Raw genomic sequence first — 10,089 nt, forward strand, 5'->3', positions numbered from 1 at the left:
GTCATTATTTGTGAGTCTATGACCATCACCCGTTGATCCACTTATCATGTGGTTATTCAAATAATTCACTTTTTTATTTTAAGTTTTTAATATAAAAAGATTAAAACATAATTAAATACACCCAAAATAATATTTGCGATCATATCAGAAATTGTTTACACTAGTACTCATCATTAGCTGTTGCAAATAACAAAAATCTTATTTTTCTCATTAATCTCATGACCCCAACCAATTAAAATTAAACAACAAATCATTTAATACTGAAAATTAATTTTATCTCTTTTCGATTGTTTTCTTAGTATTTTCAAATTTTTTCGGGTCTGGAGTGGTTGGAGTAGAGGATATATACATGTGGAGGAAAAATATTAATTATTTTTTCAAGATTACTAATTGAAGCACATATGTATGTCAATTGCAAATCTATAATTGTTCTTGGTATTGAATCTTTTTTTTTTTTTTTTTTTGGGGGGAGGGGGGGGGGGGGGGGGGGGGGGGAGTTTTTGCTTTTGAAGTTTGATAGAAAAAAGCTTTGTACTATCCAGATCTAAAACAATTTTTATAGATCAATTTTGAAAAATGAAAATTGTAAATATAATTTTGTATTGTTAGAATTTAAAAGGGTGGTTCTGTTCGCATTACAATAATTAATACCCACATTATAATCTATACACATTTATTTTTATTTCAAGTTTTACTATTTACTCCAATTCAATTATACCTGATTTATCCTTTAATGTAATTAAATACATACACTATATATTATTAACCCTGATTTCTTTGAAATTAAATACACACCCTATACTACACCCTCAATACTTAAATCCTTGTCACTTCAACTTCAACAAATTTTTTGGATCCAAATTTAATTCATCTATAAAAACAACAATAATGCAAGACGTGAGAAAGCTATTTGTCTGAATTCTATTCTTCATCTTCAATAGTCCCTCTCAATTGAAATTGGTTCATTCATAAATAAAATATAGGGTTTTTTCGATAACTAGCCACTTTACAATTGCATTTTAGAAAAATAGCAAATTTTTTTATTTTTTTAAAAACTAACCAATATTTTACCCGTTTGGACTAAAGTACCCTTATCTACAAAAGCTTTCCTTTCTTCTACACAGCCGTTCGTTCGTGGGGGTGGGGTTTATACAAAACTGTTCGTGGGGTTTCGCTAAACTCTTTGCATCTCATCGCCTCTCACTCTCATTTTTTTGTATTTTTTCAGATCTCAAACTAAAATCAGGTAAAAATTTTATCTTTTTTCTTATTAGATGAAAGTAAGGAAATATGTATTTTTTTTGTTTTTTCTCTTTCTATTTTTTCTTGTAAGTTTTATTAGTTTAGGGTTTTTTAAGCTTTTTATTTGATATGGGTATGCAAGAAATTGATTTATGAGATATTCTATGTGATTTTAAAGATACTTTAGGTGGCATATGGTTTGAAAATGGGAGAAATTTTGTGTAAAACTGAAAAATCGCGAAAAACAGTAAAAATGGAGGAAATTTGGCGAAAAAGATGAATTTCCGCCAATTTCCTCCAGTTTGTCAGTTTTCGCAAATTTCCGCCAATTTTCCGCCAGTTTTCCGCCAGTTTTCAGCCAGTTTTCCGCCAATTTTCCGCCAGTTTTCCGCCAGTAGGAAAAAGCTATATTTGGCCCGAAAAAAAAAAACAGAATCAACTTTTTTAATACAGTTAATATGTTTGTTTAATATTATTCAAAATTTTATATATTTATTGATTTAGTTTAACGTTATTCATTTAATTTTGTAGTCAAATCGAAGATGATGACATTGTAATTGCGGTTTTATACAATGGAACATTGGTACAAAATGATAGTGGTGATTGGGAATATCGAAATGGTAAAAATGTAATGGTTTCCGTCGGCAAGAGATGCACAAAATCAGAGTTAGAGGACTGTGGCATATTTACACTCAAGACCATCGAATTCTTACATGCTAGATTACCATTGACATTCACACAAGATAACATGGAGTTCTTTAGGAAGAAGTATGCATATGAGGTTTACAACAAAGAACTTAGCATATGAGCTGCGTGGTGATGCTTTTTTCTTTCCTTTTTTCATGTTTATAGATGCATATTATTTATTATATTTGACTTTTAATTGTAAATATAATGGTGGCTTATAATGTTCATTTAACAAAGATAACAATGTGGTATTGATGTAATGATAAGTAATTGACCTTATAGGAAATGTGCCATGTTTATTTATTAGAATTCCGTTATGCACAAACGCCTTAAGAGCTCAATTGCAAATTTTAAAAAATTTTCCGCTTGTCGGAAATATTTCCTATAGGCCGAAAAATTTTCCTACTGGAGGAAAAATGGAGGAAAAACGTTCCTCCAGTTGGAAATCCCATATGAAGAAAAATTGAAGCCTCTTGATAAATTTCCGCCAGGTGGAAAAATTTTCCTCCAAGCGGAAATAGTTTTCCTCCTGTTGGAAAACATTTCCTCCAAGCGGAAATCGTTGAATAATTTTTACTCCTATTAGAAACTAATTTCCTCCACTTGGAAAATCAATTTCTAATAGATTATATAAGTTAATAGTAGGGTAAAAAAAATTGGGAGTGGAGACAAATATTATATAAGATGAAGATGGAATTAACAAAAAATGTAGTGACATTTAAAATCAATAACCATTTTAAATAAAAATAAAATTGATATATGTTTGTTTTTATTTTCAAAATCATTTGGACATTTCATAAAATGATATGTAAACTAAAGATTGAAAATCAATTCCAGAAAGCATCTTTTCATTTAGGATTAAATTAAAAAAAAAAAAAGATATGAAATAATTATCAAAACATATTAAACCATAACACTAAATTAAAACTTTCTAATTCGAAGCATAAGACAATGGATTCGTACATCTCTGCCTATAATGTCCAACACAACCGCATCGGCTACATCTACGTCCAATAACATCTTCACCTTCGGATGGTATGCGTTGCATCCTTGGTCTACCGGCTCGCCTACGTGTCCATCTTGGTGGAAGAACAATGCGACTTGCCACATCATCCGGGACATGCCACTGTTTTTCATCTAACAAAGGATAAATGGACTCAGCATAAGCTGTACGATATGCATCCGCGGTGTAGTAATGAGAACACATGCCATAAGGAGCAATTTTTCGGTCTCTGCAAGCGGCAATACAATGATCACAAGGATATTGATCAAGATCGAAGACTTTGCATGAGCATGTTTTTGATTGGAGATTAACTGTACCCCTCAAACTCCCACCTTCCACAAGAAATTCATGCATATTAATGGCTTTCACACGTAGTCCGATGGACTCCAAATTTCGTAGTTTGAGTTGCTCTTCCATATGGTCAGTCACAGGCTTTGTCAATTTTGCACCTGCAGTACGTCGCTCATAAAACCACCTTTGCAGTAAATCCCGTATGTGCTCTATTAATGCTACTATTGGCATCTCTCTAGCATCTAGCAGAATGCCATTCAAGCTTTCTGCAATATTGGTGGTCATGATAGTGTACCTTCTACATGGACAAAGAGAACGTGCCCACCTTGTAGGGTCACATGATCGAATGTACTGGGCAGCTCTACTGTTTTTTGCCTCAATTTGCCCCATATAAAACTCAAAATCTTCAACCAAATATGCACTAGCTGCGAGTATGAAACATTGTATTATTGATTCATCTTTCGCATGTCCATTTGCTTTAATATTTCTGCTTATATGGTACGTGCACAACGCATGGTATGCATTGGGAAAAACTTTGCGTAATGCCCTTTCAATAGCGGGGTGTCTATCACTCACAAACACCAAATCTGGAAAATCTCCGATGGCATCCTTCAGGTTTTGGAAAAACCATGTATATGCTTGCTCGTTCTCTCCATCTCCAATGCTGAAAGCCAAAGGATATATTTGCTTATTGCCATCCATGCCCGATGCAATATACATGTACCCTTTGTATTTCCCTTTCAATGTAGTTGCATCAACAGCCAATACGGGTCTTATGTGGGATTTAAATCCCCTAATGCTTGCTCCAATCGCCATAAAGAAATATACAAAATTGTTATTATCGTCTGTTTTGATACGTGTAACAGTCCCAGGGTTCTTCGACACTAACTTAAAACAGTAGGCAGGTAACTTAGCAAAATTCTCCTCTGGAGATCCCCTAACACTGTTAAGTGCATACTCTTTACCTCTCCATGCTTTGTTGTAGCTTATATTCACCCCATATTTCTGCAAAAAATCATGTTGAATTTCTTTGGGTTTGTAAACACGTGCAATACCTTCATATTTAGATTTGATACATTGCCCGATAACCCGGCTACTGGCTTGCTTGTGTTCTCGATGCACGATATCTAACGAGCAACTGTGTACATTATCAAAAATTCTCATAACAAATATTTCTCCATTTTTAAATGTGGTTGCACGTAGTCGCCATTTACAAGTATTTTCCAAGCATACAACCTCATACCGTTGTGTAGTTGATCGTGTCACCTTGAACTCCTTATTTTCTCGCATGCAATAGATACTCAGTTTATTCTGTAGGTCACGTTTGTTGCGAAATAATTGTCCAACTACTATGCTCTCACAGCCAGTGAACTTTGACGAAAATATGGCCATAGAACCACTTCTGTTGCTCGATGATATGTGGTCACTTGTAGCACGATGAACCCTAACATCATCAACTCCTTCATTGTTCATTTCAGGATGCATATCATTATCATTATCCGGCAACTCATGATCAAAATCTACATCATTATGACCAACATCATCCCCTGCTGCATTGTAATTCTCATCATGATCAATATGATGCAACTGCTCATACTCCTCGTCGTTAGGAAACCGTTCAGCATAGTCACCTCCAACATCAACTCCTTCGTGAATGTTAAATGATGTCCAGGCCCCCCCACGAACATCAACTTGATCTCTAAACTGAGTTTCTTGAACCATAATTTCCTGAGATGTAGCCTGAATCGGTTCAGTACCGGAAGCTTGTGGTAGACGACCGCCAATTGGAGGACAAGAAAAAGAATGAAGATTACTCCCACTATCCGAAGCAAATGCTGTTTGATGAACATTTCTACATACATGTGCAACTTTTGAAATCACCTCAACATACAATGGAGGCCGCATCATTGTCATCCCTCCATTCCTTACTTCTTGAAGAAAGCATTTCACATCCCTATCACATCGTATTTCTGTAGGATCCAACTTTTCTGCACATCGTCCATATATCCATTTTAGCTTTAGCAAATATTCATTTCGATCTATCTCAATAGAATTGAAAATCTCATCCTCTAACTCTGATTTTGTGCATCTCTTGCCGACGGAAACCATTACATTTTTACCATTTCGATATTCCCAATCACCACTATCATTTTGTACCAATGTTCCATTGTATAAAACCGCAATTACAATGTCATCATCTTCCATTTGACTACAAAATTAAATGAATAACGTTAAATCAATAAATATATAAAATTTTGAATAATATTAAACAAACATATTAACTGTATTAAAAAAGTTGATTCTTTTTTTTTTTCGGGCCAAATATAGCTTTTTCCTACTGGCGGAAAATTGGCGGAAAACTGACGGAAAACTGGCGGAAAAATGGCGGAAAATTGGCGGAAAATTGGCGGAAATTTGCGAAAACTGACAAACTGGAGGAAATTGGCGGAAATTCATCTTTTTCGCCAAATTTCCTCCTTTTTTACTGTTTTTCGGGATTTTTCAGTTTTACACAAAATTTCTCTCATTTTCAAACCATATGCCACCTAAAGTATCTTTAAAATCACATAGAACATCTCATAAATCAATTTCTTGCATACCCATATCAAATAAAAAGCTTAAAAAACCCTAAACTAATAAAACTTACAAGAAAAAATAGAAAGAGAAAAAACAAAAAAAATACATATTTCCTTACTTTCATCTAATAAGAAAAAAGATAAAATTTTTACCTGATTTTAGTTTGAGATCTGAGAAAATACAAAAAAATGAAAGTGAGAGGCGATGAGATGCAAAGAGTTTAGAGAAACCCCACGAACAGTTTTGTATAAACTCCACCCCCACGAACGAACGGCTGTATAGAAGAAAGGAAAGCTTTTGTGTAATTTTCAATTTTATCAAGGGTATTTTTGTCCCAAGGTGGCTAGTTTTTTAAAAAAAAAAAAAATTTGCTATTTTTCTAAAATGGAGTTGTAAGGTGGTTATTTATGGGAAAAACCCTATAAAATATATTTGATATATAGAATCTAGATGGGGTTCAAATCATTTGAGTTATGTATATAAGATGATTAGTTCACATATTGATCATTTTTGTTCAGGCTATATAATCCAAATGAAAAAAAATATGTTTAGTGTATAGAATCTTGATGAGTTTAAATCATTTAGGTTAGGCATATGAAGTAAAATAACATATGTCTAGTACACAAAACTTAGATATGTTCAGATTATTCAAGTTCTAGATATCAAATGATTGATTTACATATTATTTGTTTCCATTCTAATTAAATAATTTGGATGAAACAATATACATCTAATATACATAACTTGGATAAGTCTAAATCATCTTGTTTATATATATTAGGCGAATACAAATATCTTTGAAGCAATTATTTTTTCTACTATACAAACATAGAACTGTTGAAAACACTCGATAAAGAACAGATTGAGCAAAAATTAAAGGGAAAAAATATATTGCCTAAAGGAGCCAAATATGGGCTATCAGCTGGTCCATATTTAGCCGAAAGTTTTCTTTGGTTTTTGGCCACGGCTGCATGGAGAACTCCCAGTAAAATAAAATAAAATAAATTTCTCATTGATTTTTTATTTTTAATTATAGATAACTTTATGCACGTTATTTCATAGCATGTTCGTATTACACAATCATTATAAAAGGTATTTGGATTGGGTTCTTACGATGGGCTTCTATTGCAAAAATACAACCAACTCCACTATTGGCCCAAATTTAAGCCCGTGTAAGTCCTGTTTATTGCAGTTTTAAATATATTTAAAAAAAATAAAATTTGACATGCCTAACACAATTTGTTTTAAAAAGAATTCTTGCCCCGACGAAAATCAGCAAGTCAAAATGTAGAAATACGTAATGTGCTTAATTCACATCATTCGTATTCTCCGTGCTAAAAGTTTTTAACACCAGCCAAACCTTTTTTCTTTTTTATTTTATTGGTACATATTTTGAAGACATAATTTGCTTGAATCCTAGAAACACTCACTTTAGAAATGGATTAAATTAGTGTTTTAATAATAACAAAATAGTAAAACTTTTGCGATAAGCAAAATATGTTTTCTTATTCATTTCATGATCGCAACTCTATAACAACAAATCATTTGGTCTTGAAATTTAGTTTTATCTCTTTTCAGTTGTTTTTTTAGTGATTTTCTTTCGAATCTGTTGTGGAGGATACACGAAGGAAAAATGTTAATTTTCTCAAGACTACCAATTGAAATACGTATGTATATGAACTACCACAAATCCAGAATTCTTTTTATTTTTTTATTTTGGTGAAGTCCAGAGTTGTTATTTCTCTTGAATCTGTTTTCTTTTTCTGGAAAGTTCTTGCTCTTGAACCTTGATAGAAAAAGGTACATATATAGATTTTACTATTTACCTTCATTTTTTTTTTAAACAGGCTTTTAGCATTTACTATTTACCTTAATTGAGTAATGACTCTTGAAATAATGGCAACTTATATATATATATATATTTTTTTTTTTATAGAAAATGGCAACTTATATGTTCTACATAAAATAAAATGTTAAACATAAAATAATAGGCGTATTTAAAGTATCACTATGTTTTTTAATTTTTATCATTATTATTATTATTGTTATTATTTTGTAATTTACGTATCGCTATGTTGGTACAGAGCCTAAAACAGAAGATGTATTATGTATATGTATATTATAACAAGGTAGTATCATAATCAAAGGCCGTGGGCTTTTAACTTTGTACAGAGCCCAAATTTGAACAACGACATTTGACCCATTGTCATTTAAAATGTGTTAGAATAGAATATTTGTGTGGGGTGCTTTCATGAAATTCTTGTAGAAACAGGGCCAATATTGCAAATTACATATTCATTACCTGAGAATAGAGCAATTAATACTAACTCTCAGCTTTCCCGTCCGTCCTTCCTCGCCTACTATGAGCTCTGGATTGTCTAAAAATTTTGCCAGCCTAGCAACGTGCTTTGTTACATGTGGGTTCTAAGTTTCGAACTTCAGCAGGTGCAATCTCTATATTTTTGAATAAACATCTAATGCGGTTTCTTAAAAATTACTTTATACAGGGAAATTGCTTTGTGAAATATCATTTCCAGAATAGCCTTCTGCTTGTTTCATGTCTTTGTTTTTTTTTTTCCAAATCGATATTTTATTTGTAATAAAAAATAATAATTTTAACAATATTTTTGTTGTTTTGTTAATTTTAATTCATTGCGGGTGTTATCCACTTTGTATTTTTATCATGTATATAGATTATAGAAATTTGATAATCCAAGGCGCTGGGATTTAGGACCGGACTTTATGCAGGCCCTGTTACTATTTGGGCCTACTTGAAGAAGCAAACAAATCCCAAATATTGAATAAAACAAAGGCCTGATACATAGGACGAGAAATGTATTTTGGGTTTAACGAAGAAAATATATTTTGGGTTTAGATACATTAAAGTAAGAACATATTGTGGAGGTTGAGAGCAAAATGGACCACTGCCCCTAAAGTATACAATGAAAAGTTATGGATTACTAATGGGGTTTTTTTCAAAAATAACCACCTTATAAATCATTTGTTGAAGAATAGCAAATTTTTTTTTTTTTTTTAAAAAGTAACCCACTTTTAAAGTATCCGGACTAAAATACCCTCTATTACTAATTTTTCTTTTTATTTTTATTTTATTTTTTTTTATCTCTTTTCGTCGACCAAAATACTTTTTCTGCTTTCCCTTTCCCTATTCTTTTTTGAAACACAGGAAGGTGCAGCGAACTGAGTAGAGGAAGAAGGATGTCGTTGAAGCTTCACACCGGTGAAAACCCTAGAAAATGGCGTTTCGCTTGGGAAGTCCAGTCTACATCCCAACCCTCCGATTGTTCCTCTTCGATTCGCACACTAACCCTTCGACTCAGTGTTAGAACCTCAAGGTCGGTGTAAGTCTCTCGCAGTCCTCAGTTCTGGTCAGCTGGTGCCAAGAAACCCAAATCTCGCTTAGGGTTCCAATACCAAGCGTTTTGGTCGATTCCGAATCCCCTGTGAATTTCAAAGCGTTGGATGATCACATTGAGGTCAAGCTCGTCCTGCTTCTTCCTGTTGATCATCCTATTATCTCAAGCTTCAATTCCATTTTGAATTTGCCTGATGACGTAGAAAATGCATCCTTCGATGCTTGGTCGAAGCTGATCTCTATGGATTCCGGTCGGATTGAAATTATTGCTCATTCTGTTTTGTTAAGCATTGTTGAGCCTAAGCCTTTAATTACTGGCACTATTGCTACTACTATTAGTCTTTTATGTTGCTGTTTTCGTTTATTTTTTCTTTTCCTCATTGATAGTGTTAATAATATTTTGCAATACTGTTGTGGTTTATTTTTGTTGTCATTGCTAGTGTTATTATCAGTACTTTGTGATCCCATTTCAGGGATAAGTTTCGATTTCAGTGTTAGTGATATATTGTGACTGTTATTGTATTACTACTTTGTGAGTCAATATTAATTTATTATGTTAATAGGTTGATTCTCGTTAATTCACAGGAGGTATTGCACAGCCCGATTGCGGAGGTTATATAAATCTTTGAAGTTCACCCATGGCCGTGGGAAATACTCCAAAAGACCAGTGTTAGAACCGTACGAAAAATAATGATTTTATTTAATTTTTTTTGAAAAAGATAGCTGCGTGCTTTTTTATTACAGTTTTAGATGTTTAAATTGGCGAGTTAATGTGTGATAGTGTTTTTGACACTTTACCATATTCTGTGTTTATCGATCTTTAGTGGTCTGTGGAAGAACAACCACCCGTCCTTTTTTTCCTTTTTTTCTTTTTTTTGTAATTTTCTTTTTTTTTTCTTTTTTTTTTTTCACATAC

General features: G+C 32.8%; 1 long non-coding RNA gene across 1 annotated transcript; it reads left to right on the forward strand.

Annotated features, from left to right (window-relative positions):
- The first annotated feature begins 986 nt into the window (after positions 1-986).
- Positions 987-2,232, forward strand: LOC132800617 (uncharacterized). Its single transcript, XR_009635815.1, has 2 exons — positions 987-1,246; positions 1,774-2,232. It is a non-coding gene; the product is annotated as an uncharacterized LOC132800617 (long non-coding RNA).
- The last annotated feature ends 7,857 nt before the right edge of the window (positions 2,233-10,089 follow it).

Source organism: Ziziphus jujuba, chromosome 2 (genome assembly GCF_031755915.1).
Source record: "Ziziphus jujuba cultivar Dongzao chromosome 2, ASM3175591v1".
In the NCBI taxonomy this organism is placed as follows: domain Eukaryota; kingdom Viridiplantae; phylum Streptophyta; class Magnoliopsida; order Rosales; family Rhamnaceae; genus Ziziphus; species Ziziphus jujuba.